Source organism: Camelus ferus, chromosome 14 (assembly GCF_009834535.1).
Source record: "Camelus ferus isolate YT-003-E chromosome 14, BCGSAC_Cfer_1.0, whole genome shotgun sequence".
NCBI classification, from domain to species: Eukaryota; Metazoa; Chordata; class Mammalia; order Artiodactyla; family Camelidae; genus Camelus; species Camelus ferus.
The window spans coordinates 15,760,552-15,779,902 of NC_045709.1; the positions used below are offsets into that span (position 1 = coordinate 15,760,552).

Below are 19,351 nucleotides of genomic sequence, written 5' to 3' on the forward strand. Positions count from 1 at the left end.
ACAGAATTAGATTTTTACATGACTTTTTGGTGATAATAAAAACCATAGATGTTCATTGTAGGAAATTAAGGAGTCATGAAAAAGCACAGGGAAGGAAATACAATCCCGTTACGCAAAAAGAATCTTTGTTAAGATTTAATGTGAAGCTTTAGGTCAGACTCAACAAAATTAAATTGTAGTGTGAAATTATTTTGAGTTATGCTTTTCTTTATTTAATGATGTTCTATAATAATTTCTCCAAGTCATTTTCTGTTCTCCCACAATTTGATTTTTTTAAATGACTGTGTGTATTCTAGTGTATGCTACCTTTAACTTTGTTTAATCATTAATTATTGTCAGACACTAGGCTGTCCAAATTTTTTCACTACTTTAAATAACATTGTGGAATATACTTGTATGTGAGAAATTCCTGAGCCAAAAAGTTTGTTTATTCTGATTATTTTGAATTTGTACTTCCAACTTGTCCTCTAGAAAGATGATATCAGTTTATACTTTAATCAACAAGATACAGATGAGAATGATGATTTTCATCAATTGGATTCTTAAAAAAATTCTGTGCTATTTGGAAGATGAAAAATGATATCTCCTATAATTTCAGTGGTTTTTATTATTAATGATGTTGTATATTTACTCATTAAGTTTTTGACCATTTGTATTTATTCCTTTAAAAATCGCCCTTTCCCCTTTTGTACTGAGATATATATTATTTTGATTTTACTGATGAAGAAGTAATGAGGTTTAACTTTTAAATTATCTTTTGAAACAGATTAGTGCTATTAAAATGGTTAATGATAAATCTGACAGATCTTCTGAATCTAAAGACTTAGATGTCAAAAAGTTCTTAAGACTAGATGGTGGCCATTTAGGTCTTTGTAGTTCTCAAGAATGAAACTGTAGAACTTCTGACCAAATAATTGCTTCCCCCTCATCTGTGTTCTCAGAATATATTTTAAATCACATCATATGCAGTTATCTTTATTGTGTTTTTACCAGCGCTTTGTGTGTGTGTGTGCATCTTAATGAAAGACCATATAGGCTTTGGATTAAAAAATAACTAGGTTAGAATTCTTGCTCCATTTTTGTGAGTTTTGTGAATTTGGAATTCAGCATCCCTGAACCTGTTAGTTTTGATTTCTGTAAAATTGGGTGAACAACATCTTTGACATTGGGTTAGTGTTTAAATGAAGTGGGATAAACTAGAGCAAGAGTCTGGCTCAGTACTTCGAATGTGGTGGATGTGCTGTAATGAACCTAGTGATGGATACTATTTCCTGATTGTTTACCATGTATGATCTGGACCAAAAAATGATGTGTAAGCTTTGTGCAGAGCAACTGAATGGCACCAGGGGCTAGTTGAGTCACAGAGGAAAAGTGCTGAAGACTCTGATGTCCAAGGAGCCTCTGAGATTAAGGTAAGAGTGCAGACCTTTCCACTCCAGAGCTCTGTCCTTGCCACATTGCAGGAATTTTAAACCAAGCTTACCATATATTTTCTAGCCTGAGTGCTCTTCCCAGTGGTCTAGTGTCTGTGAGCAGCATCACTTTGGATCCATCTCTATTTAATTTATCACTCTGCTGGGCTTTTTGAAATGTTTGTTGGCATCTCCCCTTTTCCGTTGCCATTTCTGCCCCCGACTCTAGGTGCACGTCGATTTTGATCCGGGTAAATGTAGCTGCCTACTGGTGGGTAGTTCTGGCTTTAGTCTCTCCCAACTGCAGCCCATCCGTGAAGTGACTCTTCAGAATCTACCACACCAAATCCACGTCCCCTTGTTCTTTTAAAGCCCTCTGTAATTTGACCCCCATACTCATATGTTCAATCGTAATTCCTCATACTATCCAACACGCCCTTTCTGCCCAGCATAGCACAAGTCATGCTTGTTTTTGACCAGCCTGATGCTCTTTCTTCTGCTCCCAGCAACCTATCAAAATCCTGATCACCTTTCAAGGCTTAGCTTGAGGTCTTTCCTCTATGAGTCTGTCTCAGATTTATCTCTTAATTCTCTGAGTTTCTGTTCCCAGATAATTGGTACAATGTTTAGGGTTAATAGTATTGTGTGTGTTGGTTTTCTCTCTGCAGCCCTGCTGTGAAAACTCTGGAGGGAACACTCATGTATCCACATCTAAAATGTTCCCGGTGCCTGGCCCAGATCTGGCCCAGCAGGCCCACAGTACCTTTTATCAATCACTTGTGAGCACGATGTGATGGCTCTGGGGTGGCCACTGAAGTCAAAGCCCTTTCTGCCTCTGAGCCTTCACTTACACTCTTGCTGCTGAGAATGCTTTCTTCCTCTAGCATTTCCTATTCAATCCTTGGTCTGATAACCTTTCTTTCAAACCACAGCTCTCTTTCTCTTTATCTCTCGTGACTATTCTTCCAGTCTATAACCATCTCTGCCCTTATGCCGCATGGCACAAATTGTCAGCTCTTTTTTTGACGTAACCATATGCTGTCAGTTGTTGCTACATCAGTGCTTCCTGTTTGGTGAGCCGTGAGCATTTCCTTCTTTGAATCCTGGGTCCTATTTCAGGCTGGGGTGGCTCCTTGCACCACCCCCTTCCACTCCCAGGCCCCAGGATTCCTCAGCCTTCCTCTCCTCTTTGCAATGATGTCCACCCACTTTATCTCTTGGGTTCTTCTACTACTAAGACTTGCTGAAGAGTCAGTCTCTGGTATTGCTGAAAACAAACATATAGATCCTTTAGACTTTTAGGGTCGAGCTCATTAATAACTAAAGGGAAAATGAAGCTGGAGGAAAATACAAGGGGATGCTCCATGGATATGAGAAACAAGCCACCCAAATATGAGGTATTCTATAATTATTATACTCACAATATCTTATTTATCATTTCTGGTATTTTTTGCTAGCTGGGGCCCAGAAATCCTGCTTGTCTCTAGTGTTTCTCTTATAATTGAATAATTTTGTTAATTCCACGATGGTCGGCTGTGTATCAGGCACTGGACTAGGAGCTGGGGGTGAATAAGTAAACAAGATTAGTAAGAGACAGTCCCTGCCATTAACCTATAAATATGCTCAAATCCTTATACTGGAAAAATACAAAATGCTTCTTAAACGCCCTCATTTCTTAGAACTTCTAACCTACGTTTTAAAGTCATTTTTTCCTATAAAGCTCTTTCGTCCTGAAAGTATAATTAGAGGTGGAGTAATAGGCTCTAACTAGCATCCTATAGTTGCAACTTCAGTGTAACTGTAACATGATGAGTTTGGTATTTTAATAAAAATGGTGGAAGCTATACATGGACATGAGATTTATCATTCTAAGTAACTCCCTTGGGAGGCGACACATTATTTCACTGATGTTGCCATTGCTAAAAACACATTTAGCGTCTTTTTAGATATTGTTTCCAAACCAGTCTGATCACTGTTGAGGCCAATTATGCCCAATGCATTTTAGCTGCACCTAATTTTATATTCTAAACTGTAGACTCTAATCATAAACCTTATTTTTCAGACTCAGCTTAGAATAACTTTTGGCTGTTTCCAAAACACATATAGATATACCTCCCAGATGGTAAAAATTTGGCAGTTTAGGCTAGATCTCCCCCAAAATGTGCTTCTGGTTCTAAAAACAGGCTCTCAAATGGAATTCTCAGTAGATTCTGAGCAAGAGCAGAATCACTAAAATTTGTGTAAAGCTTCCCAAAGGGACCAGTTTGACTGACAAGCACACGTTAGGTTGGGTTACCTGGAAACAGAGAGAAACTTTGAGAGGTAAAGTTTCTGGGGAATACTCTTGGGAAATACACTCTTAGGAATTGAGAAAAGTAGGACTGGGGAAAGGGGAGAAGCTGACCCTCAGTGCAATTGTTACACGGAAAAAAGAATTTAGGATTCTGAGAACCATAAAAATTACTTTCTTCCAATAAGTCATATACCCTGAATATCACTCTAATTGTACAAAAGATAGAGACAACTTAGTAAGGAATGCTGTTCCCTGAATACAATAAACTGATAATCTGCCAGGAAGCTTCACATTTGCTATACGGAGGCCTACTCCCACAGAATGAATCATGCCGTCCAATAAAGTGGCCAACAGAGGGCATCCAGTTAGGGAATCCCAGTGTAATTTACATTTCTTAAATAGACAGTAATTATATTATAATTGTAGGAATTATTTCTTAATTTCTCTACTTAATTTGAATTGGTCCAACTTCATTACTTGAAGTATATTTTGATTAACGTACAGTCTACACTAGCAGGTTTACCTGGAGAAAGGAGAAAGACATACATGCTAATCAGTTCAGCCAGACTCAGTCACTGCCTGAAGGGTAAGGGGCAGCTGAACTCCTGCCTCGCAGTTGGCATTTCAGTAGAATCCTTAGCCTTGACTGATGCTTGCAACTTCAGAGTAGCTGAATGAATAAATGAATGAATGTACATTATTTTACTGGTTCCAGTTTACTCTCAAACAAGAAGGAGCACCATGGAAGTTTAGCTCGCACCTTTAGGCTGTATAGGTAGGATGCCCTGTTAGAACCTGTCTGGCTAAAGGAGCATAGAGGAGCCTTAGTCCCTAAATCTGATAAATCAGGGTGCTGTCTGGATGTCCACCATGTCCACAAATGCTTTATCAGGCTCCCTTCTAGCTAGGTCTCCTGTGTTCCCATATACCTGCACATACCTCTCTCACAACATTTAGGCCTCGGTGTGCCTGTTTATCTCCCCACTGGATTCTAAGCTACTCAGTGGAAGCAGCATCCAACTACCCTAATTAGATAGTAGAGATTTTAAGACCATCACTTTATAGATGAGAAGGAAACAGCTAGAATGTTCTCAAAGTCTCATAGCTACTCAGAGATGGAGCCAGGATTCAAACTCAGGTCAGTGGAACTCTCTCCTCATTCCTGTTTATGAAGGGCTCTGACCACATCTGCCTCCCCAGTGATGAGAAAGCACCTGGCATATAATGGACCTACAACAGGTAGCTTCCGGCTGTCCAAGTAATTGAGAGGCCTCTGTAATATACTCAGCCACATCAAGGAATACAGGTGACTGTAACCTAAACAGGATTTCTTGTCTAACTGAAACTGTATCCCACACAGACAATCCAGTAGTATTCTCTGTCCCTTATTTTAACTTGTGAGATATAGGGACTATTAACGACTGTTAGGAAGTACCCTTCCAACCCGTAGCAGGATCCCTCCCTTCTTTTTTCCCTAGAGTTGGAAATTTCAGTGGAGAGACTGCCTTCAGGAGGAGGGGGCGGGGAAAAGGCAGCTATTTTTTGGCACCTGAATTCCACTTAGCTTTTCAAATCATTCATTTACCTTTTCTTTTATCCCCTTTCTGCATTAGGACTATCACTAATGACTACCATGCTAAGGATAATCTCTGTCACACTCCTGAGAGAGCACATGAATAGGGAATATCAACATTTGTTCTCTGATAGAGATTTTGCCGTCAGATCTCCTGATCTGATAATGAGTGGCAGAGGCTGCTGGGGCTGAGTCCGAGATGAAGAAGAGCACAAGAATCCTGAGGAACAAGTTGTGATCTAAACTATTGGTACCCTCCAAGACTCCCACATCTACCTGCTCTTATCAGGGTTACTAAGAACACTTGGATAGAATCCTTCAAGTCTTGAGTGGACCCACCTGGATAGAGTAGTCAACTGGTCTACCATGTTGTAGCAGTGTTCCAAGATAAAGAGAGAGCAGCCAACTGACTTTCCATTGGAACTAGGTCCACTGGGTGGCAGATCACATTGGTGCAATGGTTTTTCTGCCAGTCTCCTAAAGGGCATACTGAACTTCTTAATTTAGTTTTCTATTTCGTTATCACTGCATTTTGTGCTGCTGAGGCAGCAGAACTTCATGACAGCTTCCTGATTGTCTGGGTAAGGCTGATTGAAATCTTTGGTTATCCATTGGTTTCTCTGGCACAGGATGCCACATAACCTTGCACAACCCTGATCCTCTCCAGAAGTATTAAGCCACCCTGTTTGCACTGTCCCACATTGTGTCTGTCACAATGTCTAAATTCTTTGCTTAATCTCTTTGTGCCTGGAGAAGAATGAGGACTGAACTGAGATGAAGGATGTATTACAAAAACACAGGAGTTAGCATATAGCACTTCCTGAATAACAATTTCCAGGACTTTTAAGTTGAAGGTAGCTCTCTGGTGTATAAAAGCCTATTCTGACATTAACTTATAAATATTTTGCAAATTAAGTTAAAAATAGAGTGCTAGCAAAAATCACTCCCTGGAAAAAGAAAATGCATATTCAGATTGATGACAGCAATGGAAACAAAAAAATCAACAGAGACATTTCCAATGGTTGCTGTAACAAACTATCACAAATTTAGCGACCTAAAACAACAGAAATTTATTATCTTACAGTTTTAGAGGCCAGAATTCTGAAATAGTACTTATGGGGCTAACATCAAGGTATTGGTAGAGCTCTGTTCCTTCTGAAGGCTCTATGAGAGAATCCATTCCTTGCCTTTCCTAGCTTCAGGAGGCAGACCACATTCCTTGGCTCATGGCTACATCTCTTTGACCTGGACTTCCATCATCTCATCTCCTTCTCTATCTCTGCCCCTCCTGCTTCCCTTGTGATTGCATTTGGCTCATCCAAATAATTCAAAATAATCTTTCTATCAGAAGATCTTTAATTTAACTACATCTACAAAGTCTCTTTTGCCACATAAGGTGACATATTTATACAGCATCTGGGGATTAGGACATGGATGTCTTTAGGGGGTCATTTTTTTCTGCCTACCATAAATACTATTGCTTTTGGTGTTGGATAGAAATTTTATTTGGGTAGATAAGAAATATGACCTTGTACATTTCCAAAAGACAGAATGAAGATAATTAGTAAATCACTCAGTCATTTCACCCTGCTTCCCTCTCTGCTGCTTGTCAGCTGTTGTCCAACTGCTTCAGCTACTAATGATATATTGACATTTTATTTGTACATGTGCTTGCGTATCTTTCTATCTTTCCTTAGCTAGAAACAATAATTAGGCACTGCACTATGCGTATGTCCACACATGAACACACAAGCCCTACAAAGACATCATTACAGGGGCAAAAGTGAACTCCCTCCTACATACGTAATAATTTGGCACATGTCTTTGAGCTGTTCTGCAGAAATTAAGACCCCACCCAGGTGGAGAATAGTGACTACGTACAGACTACAAACATGTAGACCTCAGACTGATTGGAACCAAAAGGTTGATGAATAGGTGTCCTGAAACATCACCACCATCCTGTTACCTCACCACTAGCAAATCAAAAGAAAGCCCATGAACCGCAACCCTCACCTCAAGTGCTGCTTTTCAAAACCCTTCCCTGAAAGCCATTGAGTAGTTTGGATTTTTTTGAGCATTAGCTGCCCATTCTCCTTGCTTGGTGCCCTGCAATAAATACTGTACCTTCTTCACCATTTGGGGGAAAAAGAAAAGTGAACTCCCTTCTGAAGCACTTTCCTGGTAGCATCTGTGGTAGCTGAGTGCTCATTTTCCAGTCTTGGAAATTGTTTAGGTAGGAGATCATGGTCAGGATCACCCTGAGAACACTGCCAGATCAGGTTAGAGTTTGGGGAATTTTCTGACTATATTGTACTAGAGTGACTCTTCCATTCGTGGAATATCTAAATTTTGTCCATCTCCACTCCTTTATTTCACAGCTCTAGGCAGAATAGAAGCTGGGTAAAATCTCAATTTATTTTTAATGGAAGCAAACTTTAAAGTTCTAGTTATATTGGTGCCACAAAAATATAAAAATCAAAATATGCACATACATTTATATATACAAATGTTCTATATATGTTAAGTAGTAATTGTACATTTCAGTAAGATTGAATGATTCATAGGAATTATCAGAAAGAAGCAAAAATTTAACTCTTCAATCTTCTAAAAGATCTTTATGTTTTCCCTTAAGGAAAAACGAGTTTACTTTTTCTAAGTAGTCTTTAATTTTCTTTTTAATTTAGGTTCTACCAGATTTATATGATTTCCAGTGTTCAAGATATTTACTATTTTTTTCTGTATGGAAGTGATATAGTGTTCCTGTATATTTTAATTAATGACTTAGAATTAATCACATTTTTATTTCAGCAACCGAACTATTAATTTCTAAAGGGGTTCCTCATTTAAAACTATAGTTTTAGGGTATTAGAATAGAATTATTCATTAAACTAGTTTCCAAAAAACTAAATATTAATTTTTCCCATTCTCAATCAGAGTTTTCTGGAATGTTTATGATATAGAGTAGCAAGAAATGGAACACAGTGCAGTATGATGTGTTCTCTATCATTCAAGGATCTTTCCTCAAGTAATGGCTTCAGATACTCTGTGGCTTTGTGAAAAAGAACTTGAAGCTATTCTTTGCTTTTCCTATTTATAAAGCTAAGAGCACTGGTTTTGTTTGTTTTTTAGAATAATAATTTGGGCGAGTTCATGAGGAGAAAATTGCAGTAATAATCTGCTGTTTCCATATGCTTTAGGAGAATGAAAGATTTACTGTGTTCACCAGCAGATTCATTGAACACTAAGAGACAGTTCTGGAGAATGGTCTAGTATAGAAGATGATTCATCAGTAAATAATTCAGAGTGCTCTGTGGTTGTGCACTGATGGCAGTAAGGATTAAGTGCTAACATAGCGTACAGGCCAAAATGCCTCATTTTGTTTGGGAAAACTAAGGAAGTTTTCATAGAAGTGGTATTTGAAATGTCTTCGGATTTTTTTGCTTTTTCAGATAGGGATGTTACTGGGGGAGGGTGCTGTGGATTGACAAGTCAGCCAGAGAGGCAAGATGGGACGTTTTTTCTCATAAAGATCATAAAACTGCTGCAGGCATGATGAAGAAGTGATACAGGACTTCAAATATATAGACATGTTCTGAGAGTCTCATTCTGCTAAAAGAGGAGCAGCTGATAAGCTTATGCCTGTTTTTGCTGGCAGGTTCATCATTCATAGGCAGTAAAGAAAGAAAAATGTTAGTGAAGTAGCCTGTCCAATTTGAATAGTTTTCTGACATTGCAGAAGAAATTTATCAGATGATTTGATGACTGTAGTTTTGCTCGGTAATAAACCACAGACTCAAGTGTCAACTGAACCTGGGTTCAAATCCAAGGTATATCATTTACCAGCTGAACTTCCTTGAACAAGTTGCTTAACTTCTTTGGGTCCTGAAATTTTCATCTGTGTGATAATAAGGATCCACACCACATAGGATTGCTGTCAGGTTTAAACAAGATAGTGCTTATAAAGTGCTTGGTTCATAGTAGGCACAGAAAAGTTTGTTGTTATGATTAAAAATAACTTTAGAAATTGGTAAATGAATGAAACTTGCTTAGACCTTCTTGCTGTGCTGTATTAAAAATAAGTTTAGAAAGAGATAAATGAATGAAGCCTGCACAGACCTTCTTGCTACGCTGTATTCCTCAAGAACGTTACCTTATTTTACAACCTAGATGGCTGGCATAAAAAGGAGAAACTGTCTTTGAGGAATTGGAATCAATTAGGTGTTAACAAGACCAGTGTGTACTTGGAGTTTTAACCCTTCTGCCATGAATTAATCTGGAAGCTATGCTAATAAAATTTAAGGGTTTTTTTCTTCTTTTAAAACTTGCTGTGGATTGCATCTAAATTTACAATAAGTAGGCTATCAAAATCTTCCACTTTTATTACAAAAGACTTGTGTAGCAGAGAGAGACAGTTTAAATGCACAAGGAATGAGGTAGAATGACTTGGGGCATATATTCTGATAATTACTATTTCCTTTCCCTAAGCGCCCCTGTGATAAATGTGCTGTCTTCTTAAACTTCATTAACAGGAGGTTACAAATTTTAATGGGGTACAATAATTTTACCTTAATTTTAGAGCAGTGTATTTTAGGTATATTTTCTTCATGAGTTATTTTCCCTGAAATATCTTCATGATTCAGAAAAATCCTTTAAGAATTGTAATATTATATAGTGTTGGTTACCAAATGGATTTATATTTTAATTCTCATGTTAGAGATTATGAAACTTTTAATATTGCAAGTGAAACAACAGATAATTTTGTTCTTATGCACAATAGATAATTTTGTTCTATCAACTTTTAAAATTTTAATAGGAATGAAGGTTTTCTTTGCAGTGTGTGTGTCTTAATAGAGAATGGACTTAGAAAATCTGGCAACCAGTGCTTAACCAGCTCTAAGTGCCTAAATTGCCTTGGGCTATAATTCAAGAAAACATTTGGACCATTTTAACATTTTATGAAAAATCACATCAATAGTGAATAGGTTTTAATGCTGAAAATGGCAGTTGTCCAATTCAGAGACCACCATAGACATATTCTGGCCTTTCATTCATTAGTCTGGCATCTAGTATTTGTAACATTGATTTTTTTTTCTCCTGAACATGTTTCATATTCAGTGATGTTTTTAAACCTCTGAATTTGAAGAATGATAATCTACTGAAGCAATTAAGTAAACAGATTATGCAAGTTTATGGAAAATCCATTTCCAAAGTTTAAGTAAGAGACAAAAAACTTTCCTGGAATGGTCTTGGGTTTAGAAGGAACTTTGAAGGAGGAAAACAGAAATTTCCCTCCAAGAGAAATTGTCCTTTAAAACTGTCAAGAATAAACAAACAACAACAATTATTCTCTGGTTCTCGCTTCTTCAAACACTAATAGTTCTGCAGATTGGTCCTGTGGGTTATGAGAACCCTCTGCATTTTCTCTAAGTAAGAAGTTTTGGATTTAACTTCATACTTGTAATTTTTTTTCCTGTTTCATCATGTTATCAATTATACTCTGAGGCATTTTTTAGCTTCTGTTTAATTGATTCCCATACTGTTCTGTAGAGACTGTCACTGGTTATCAATTCCTTCAGGGTTTAATTTAAAAAAGTTTTTTTTTTCAATTTCCAAGGGGAGATGAGTAGGGCAGGATAACATTTTAAAATATTTTATTATGAATCTTTGCTTCAATATTACTTTACATCCAGCTGATCCAAGAGTTGAAGATGTGACATTTCTCTTTTTTTGTGTACATCACTCCAACGTATCAGCTCAGGGAAAGGGCACATTAAGATAAAAAAAAAAATTAGCAGAATCATTTAGTTGTTTCTCAGCCAGTTCATTGGCTCTCAGGAATTTTACTTGTAGAAAATTATGTGGCAAATTGCTTTAGAATAATCGCGCCAGAAACTGCCTTGTTCTCCAGCCCCTTCCCTCTCACCCAACGTCATGAGACCTTGTCTCCTGGGACCTCAAGGGCAACCACCCTCTGAAACCATTACTGCCTCTGCAGGGAAGTATGGCATGGAAGGAGTCCCAGTATATTAGACTGGGAAATGCAAGAGATTTGCAGTTAGATTAAGTTGGAATTTCCTTGATTTTCTTATGGTTAAAATGAGTGTCCTGGAGGAAAAACGTTTCCTCTACCCTCTTAGTTTGGTGCTTGGGGACTGCAAACTAACAAAAGATTAACAGGAGAAAAAGCACACAACTTTTATTAACTTTTACATGCACGGGAGGTCACAGAAAAAAAGTGAAACTCAGAAATTATTAGACTTGGGCTTATATACTTTTTAACAAAACAAAGGGGATTTGAGCTTAAAGGGTCAATAAACTGTGGGGAAGTAACTAGGAAATACATGGGAGAATTAATGGAAAATAGGTGAGGTCTGTTTATGCAAACTCATTTTGGTGTCAACTGCCCCCCCCCCCCCCCCCCGTCTTCAATGATAAGAGTTGCTCTTCTTGCCCTGGAATTTGGGGGTGGGGGTGGGTGAGGTGAGGGGGCTGACAAGGGAGGTATCTTCCTCAAAGGGAAATTTAATGCCTTGCTGTTAGGCGGGGGGGGCCGGGGGGGGGCGGGGGGGCGGTGAAGAACTGTTCCTGCACCTGTTGATTCTCAACTGCCTTCAGCCCAAAATAATCCTTATGCCAAAGTGGCATATTTTGGGATGGCATATTTGATGCCTTTCATGAGGGTAATTGTCAAATTCTTTCCCATTTAGCCTCCATCTTCACTGTCCCAACCATGTCTCTTCCCCTCATCTTTTCACTCTTGGCTCAGATAACACTTTCCCAGTGTCCTGGTCTGGTTTCCTCCTTTCTGTGATCTGATTTTCCTGGTACTGAATCCTACCCTTCTTACCCTCCTTGTATCCACAAATAAACCTGACTTTCTCTTCCTTATCTGGCTTTGCTGGGTTTGATGTGTGATCTCAGACCACACCTGACTGAGTGCACCCTTAGGCCTGATATTGGCACCTGCCCACTTCCCCAGCTGTCGTTCAGTGTAGATTACAAAGTCAAGGTCCCGGGATGCCTCTTGTCAAAGCATCTTCATCTGTGATGACATTACCACCCTCTGAGAACTTCTCAGTGAAAGCAAATTAACAAAACAGAAATCTCTCCAGTATTTTATTCTTTACGTTGAGATACTTTTGAAAATTATGTGACGTGTAATGTATTATGAGTTTTCATCAGCAGTATCAGTTTTTTCTTTCTAATCAAATAGCTATCAACCCATTAACTCATGTTCAGTTCTCTTATTTCTCCATAATTAGTTATAAGCAGCCCCTCTTAAGGTTTCTTCCAGATATTTCTACTTTAGACATTTCTCTCCTGCCCCAGACCATCCCCACCTCACCTCCTCTCTGAATATTGCCTTCAGTGTTTATACATTTGATTTTTTGCCTCTCTTTCCATCCCAGTTTTCCAAATTGATCTTAATACACTACTTTGGCATTTTGCTATTCTACTCAAATTCTTTCAATGGTTCCTCATGGTCCAAGAGATAAAACCAAACTTGCTAATTTTGTGTTTAAAATATTCTACAGCCTGAACCCTTTCTCCTTCTACATTCTTATGACACACTATGCTTTTGGGAGAACCTTTGCACAAGGACTGTTCAGGCTTCTCTCACCACAGTTCCTAAAACCACTGCATGGCCCTTGGCCTTCACCTTTCATGACATTTCTGCCATTTATTTCCCATTTGTCCTTCTAACCTTAACTTAAGGGTTTGCTGACAGCCCTTTCTGACCACATTGGTCTGGAAGGTACACAGTTTATACCCATTTATGCTCAGCATATTTAGTAAGAGTACCCTCTTTGTCATTCAGGAGTGCCCCAGCTTGGAAGAGAAATGAGATGATCACACTACTTAGGGATCTTGCCTTTTCTATCCTAAACCACAGTGATTATCTTCCTCCTCTGAAATCCATTGATTCCTTTCTGTCTAAAGCCCACAGAATATATCATAATAATGTGCCCACTCTCTGCTAGAGGCTTTAACACGCTATCTTCAATCTATAATTGATTAAATCTACTTTTTTTCAGATAAGCAGAAAAATACAAAGAGCGGTTTTAAATAACTCACCCACGGTCTCAGAGACTGTCATAGAATTTTGGTTTACACTTGTGCTTGGTCCACGACACAGAGTTACCAGCCCCTCCTGGCTTTCCCTGAACTGAAAATCCCACATTCCCGGAAACTCCTTCATCCCTGGCAAGTTGAGGGTGGCTGTTCTTCCTACCACTACATCTTTGGCTTTTACAGTGACACTGTAATTATCTTTGAGAAAAAAATTGTGTCATTTTCCCTTAGTGTCCCCTGTGCTATCAGCTCTGTGCTTGACCTGCAGGTAATCAACACATGCTCGCTTGCTGAATAGGAGAGCTTAAGGGCCTCTTTTTCTGAACATCCAGGTGTAAATGCCAGCCTGTTAAACCCTGCTTCAGCATTGTAAACCATCCGTTCCCTGCACCACTTCTGATCTCTCCAAAAACATATTTCAGCACAAATGGGGTATGGCCCCTTGGCATCGCAACCAAGGACGCAGAAGTACCTTTGAGAGTCAGCCCTTCACTATATTCTCCTGGTTTAAACGCCAATAACAGTTCTGTTCCTCTCAGCCTCCTGATAGTCAAACCAAGAGAAACCGCCTTGTAGGTTTCCTCCTTACCCCAACACAGGTGAGAACAGAAAGAGAGTGAATTACTGCGCAGGCTTAAGCTGGAGGATTTATGGAGCGTGTCTGCCCCAAAGGAGGACTTCATTTATGCCCATTTGTTGGCAAACCTCCTTTGATGGTGTTTGTGTCCTGTGCTAAGTTTGAGGGCTGCGTTCGAATGAATCCTTTCCTTCTTGAATGATACAGCTCAACTAGCTCAGTTACCTCCTTTCTCCCCCAAGTCAAATCCAGGGACAAGCACAGTTGCTGTCCTTCATAAAGCCTCAGGCCCGGGCTGCAGGAGCTTCTCCGATCTGATTCTGGAGCTGCAATTCATGGCTCTTTTTTAAGCCCCATCTTTGCTCTACCTCTTGAGGCCGCATAGGGAATCAGATAGTCTGAGTGAGTGAGTGAGTGAGTGAGTGTGTGTGTGTGTGTGTGTGTGTGTGTACACGTTAGAAGTGCCATTAACCTGTTGGGAATTTCTTTTTTCTTTTTTCATTCCATTGCTGTGCCCACTGGGGTTTCAGATTTATACAATTAACCCACCCGTCTACACCTCGTCAGAAATTTACTGATTTCAGAGCTTGCTGAGGAATACAGCCCTATCAGTTGAAGAGTGTTTGTATATTTAAGCTCCTCAAAAATAAAAACCCATTGCTGAAAGATGGGGCTGTCAGCAATTGTCTTATTATGCAAACTCTGCCTAATAAGTTGAAATAACCCCCTTTGTCTCTTCAAATGGAGGTGGACAAAGCTATTAATTTTCTGTTGTCCTTGTGTCCCTTCACCTATTCTTTTAAAATTTTTATTAGGCGCTTTAATGTGTGGGTTGAAATCAATAGAGGACAAGCTATTAAAAATTATTGGTCGGCTGTGGCTCCTCACTAAATATTAAAGCGCATACCTCTAAGGCATTAGGCCTGAGAGAAATAATGGTCTAGGCAAATAGACACTATAATCCAAATAGAAAATACGGCCAGTGTGCTGCTTTGGGTTTCTTTTGGCTGCTGTTGTTCACTGTTAACATCATTCTGTTTTTTGCTTTTATTAGTGTGAGGAGACAGGGTGGGAGGCATTAACTGTTGGAAAGATCCCTTTTAAGGATGCATGACATCAGGAACTAGCTATCAGAGCAACTGGGGAGAAATAGAAAACAGGTGCAGACACAGGTGAGTGGAGTATTGCTTATAACTGCTCTGGATTAAGTGCCTGGGAGAAATGGGCAATTTTGCTGGGTGCTGTGTGCCTTGTATTCTAGAAGGACGGATAGACAACCTGTTAGTGCAAACTATATGGGGAAGATTGTCAACTGAGAAGCTCAGGGCAGAGGTAGGGCTGTGTAGGCAGGAAAGTTATTTTCTCAGGTGAGTGAAGAAAAAATGTGCAGAGGGCGCCTGACTGTGTGGGTACCCACTTGAAGCTAGAAGATTCTGGATGGAGAGTTAGTTCTGACAGGGATGGGGTCATTGAGAAGATTTGGACGAGGTGGGAACTACCCAGAGGTCAGAGAAATTGGCTTTAAATCATAATTCCTTTACATACCATTTTTATTCTTTGTAACTTCAGATACACGACTCAGTGTGTCAGATCTTATTCCTAATGAGCAAAAGAAAAAGACAGAATCCAAGAATGCATCCCTCCATTTTTCTGATTATGAAAGTTCAGGAATGAAACAGTATCTCCTGGGTCCCCCTGGGTAAAATGAGGACTTCATGGTCTGTTACTCTGTCTCCACCCCAGCAACCCCTAGTCCTTGCTAACTTCATCTGGGTGTGGAAACAAGATTACGTTTTGCACCATGTTTCTTCAAGAAGAATTTTTTTGTGTTGACATTTTGTTTAGAACTTGTAACCACATTTCCAAAGTTACTGAGATTTTAACTCTGTTTAGTTTATAACTTACGTGGCATTCCCCATTTGGAGATTCTTAATTTTTTTGTCTGTTTTTTTTTTTTTTTTTTGGTCAAATGAATTACGTTAAGTCTTTCTTAGGAAATTATGTGACAGAGACTATTTGTTTTTATACATAAACAACAATTTGGCTGAGCTTGAGATTCTTGGCTTCTGATGTTCTGTCAGTGGTTTCATATGTATTTGCTCTGTCGTCGTCTAGCATTTCATATGGAAAATGAGAGCTCTGGGCCCCACACCTAACTGTTTATTGTTTGTGTACTTCTGTCAACATGTATGGTGGTTCTGTTTTATCTCTTAAGTATAAACTTAACTATCCAGTATAGATAAATACTTTCTCTTCTAGTACAAGTAAGGGAGGATGGATAGAAGGCACTGGGAATAAACCAGAGTTCCAGAAAAGTATAGAAACTTATACTATGAAAAGGACTGATGGAGACTGAGGGTCACACGTAACAACCAGGTGCAAGGAGGCCCACTGTTACGTTGTACGATGAGAGAAGAGCCAAGTGTCCCAAGAAGAAAGCTGAGCGCCCACCATAGCTCCTAGGAGATAAGTCTTCTGGATGATTCTATGAATTATAATGACAGGAGGATGTAATATAACGAGAAATAGTGATGCACAATGACATAATTACAAAACTGAGGCCAGACATCCTATCACAAAGCAGAGGGGAACATTTAGGTAGAAGAGGAGAAGTTCCAGGGATGGAAAATCACTCAGAAATATTATTTTCAGCTCTCCCAATATCTGACCAGAACAACAGGTTTGCAGTTCTCAAAGAGATCATTTGTCATGGGCTTTGAATTAAAAATTAAATATTTTTCTTTATGCCTTTGTCAGTTCTTTTGGACTAAATCACTGTATCCTGATACTTCCAGGAAACTTCCTTTCTATCTCACTTGTAGCCACATGTCTTGCCTTTAATGATATCTTTTATGATGTAGCAAAACATTTCAACAAAATTTGAACCCCTTAAGGACACAGGTTGTATTTTTCTTGTGACTTGGTAAATATCTGCTGACTTCTGGGAGTTTGCTCTGGTAGGCAATATCTTGGCAGAAGCAAGACCATCTCAGGTCCTTTAATTTGGTGACTAGTCTCTCTTCCTTTTTATGACATCTTTAATCTGGAAAAGTTAAGGGAAGTGAAGTATGAAACAAACTCTATTTTATTTTTAAAAATTATACAAATAACTTTTGGTAAAATGTATTTTACTTTGAGATATATATGGTATGAACTATATATGTGACATACATAGGATGTAGAACATATCTATAAAATTTTAGATTTGTAATTTCCTATTTCTCATATACCTTACCTTCTTTGATTGGCTATTTTTATGAAATGTCAGTCTTTTCTATCCATTTTTATGAGTCTATATTTTGTTATCAAATTTAAATTCCAAGTTTTAGCTCTTTTTTAAATATTTTTCATCTTGTGCTCTCTGTTACAGTCTCCTGCCCACATGTCTTTGCTGGCTGCTCTTCTTGCTGGCATCCAAGTTCACAAGTCATTGCCTAAGCAGGACCATTCCTGACCCCTCATCCTAAAAACAAAATCTACCCCTATTCTTGTCATCCTATCACATAGCCCTGTGTTAGTTTCTTTATCCTAAAAGGTATAAGAAATGAACTTATTAATATCTTTGTTTCTTTGTTTATCCTGTACATCCCGCTCCCCAGAAGCTCACACACCAGAATGCAAGGCCCAGGTAGTCAGGCCCTGTGTTTCTGTTTTCAGGCTGCAGCTCCGAGCCTGGAGCAGTGAGTGCCCGTTCCACTGTAAGCCTTCAGCATGTGTTTGTTCAGTGAAGGGAGTATAAAATCAGGCTCCCCAAAGGTCAATGACTCTGAAAGGAAATGTTTAAATTTACGGTGAAGAATGGGTTATCATAAATGATAAACCAACCCCAAGCCTCCACTGAAATCCTATTAAAATAGATGAAGGCCCGAGGGCTTGTGTGGGTGGCAGCTGCTCTCATTGCAGAACAGGCCTGGTTCCTCCTTCAACCGAAAGCCCTCAACGCCGTCTCTCCCTCACAGCTCCATCCTCCTATAATCCTTTTTGACGGAATTCCTTGTCTCAGCCCCGTCCAGCGACATTTATTTCATGGCTGGGCTGAGTGCCAGTGGCCCAGATAAAGGCAGAAATTCGAGTGGAATATTTCGTTCTGGGGTAGTTTTCACCTTCCAGCTGCTGCGTCTGCCGGCCTGTGCTTGACGTGGAGGTGGAGAGGTGTTTCCACGTCCTCACAGCCTGTCTGCGATGGGCCCGGGCAGATCCTTAGGCACCCGGGGGTGAGCCAGTCTTCCCAAAAGCCTGGGAAGGCCAGAGCGTCCCCGGTTGTGCCATTCACACTTAAGCTGCCTCGTGAGAAACACGCTTTCATTATTCACGCTCAAATTTCCCTTCCCAGTCAGGACTGACTTCCAGGAGTCTCTGAGTAATAATGACAGAAAGATTATTTTCTTCAGCCTTTCACGTAGACCTCTCGCTGGCGTAAGGCAGTGGTTAGAAGCAGCTAATTCCTCTGACTTCAGCACGGCTGAAAAAAAGGCCATCGTGAAGTCATCCAGTTGGAAAAATAACATTAGGGCTCTCCAGAGAGTACAAAAGCGGCGTGAACGGTGCGGTTTCTGCAAGCAGGCAGGTCCGTTTCAGCAAGGAGCCCTCGGGGCGCTAGTCCGAGGTGCTGCGTGGGGTGGGAGGGGGCTTCCGAGGGCAGGAGGTGGGAGGAGAGGAGGGAGACCCCAGAGGGCGTCTGCGCTTAGTTGCTGATGGATGGAGAGTATCTTCATGTCTTCCTATCTTCTCCAGGAGTGGCCACTTTATGCTTCCAGGTTTTCCGATGGTCTGTTTCATACATTTATATTTTGGTCAACCTTCTGACGTTCTCACGGTACTGTTCTGTGGGGGATAAAAGGCTAATCTGAGTTTTTTCCGGCTAGTCAAGGAATTTTTTTTTTCCTTACGAAATTTCCTTGTATCTCCCCTTCTCACAGAATGTGAGCAATCCAGATATTGTCGAGATCCTTTTTAGAGAACTGACCTTTCTAGGCTGTTAAATTTCAGCTCCTGGAAAAATAGATTACTTTAGATGAGGTCTGAAGGGCTGATGAAAGTCTTAAACCTACTACAATTCCCACAACTAATGATTCTTTTATAGAAGCCTTTCACTGGCTTCATTGTTTGAATGAATAACTAAGTCAGGGGAGAATGGACTCACTTGGTTGTTTGCCTTCATGCATATTAATTCATAAAACTAAAGACCTGAAGGGAACATTATGAGCTGAAAACCCCCATCCCCTGCCTCCAGGGAAGAATTCATTCAGATACCTCGAGACATAATGTAGACTGCACTTAACCCTCTCCGTAAGGAACTCTGCCACTTCCTTTAATAATATGCTCCAGTGTCTTATCAGTCCTTATAGACAGGTGATTTTCCATAAGCCCTGACATAAATAATTCTAAAACTAGGTAAAACATGCTATTGTCTGTTTCACTCA

The 19,351-nt window shown here is 39.6% G+C and overlaps 2 long non-coding RNA genes across 3 annotated transcripts in view; both read left to right on the forward strand.

Annotated features, from left to right (window-relative positions):
- Window positions 1-19,351, forward strand: part of LOC106729344 — a 368,780-nt gene that overhangs the window by 291,021 nt on the left and 58,408 nt on the right. The gene's annotated exons all lie outside the window — the stretch shown is intronic.
- LOC116668567 lies at window positions 1,503-5,497 on the forward strand. The gene is made up of 3 exons (XR_004325717.1): window positions 1,503-1,514; window positions 2,668-2,673; window positions 5,428-5,497. It is a non-coding gene; the product is annotated as an uncharacterized LOC116668567 (long non-coding RNA).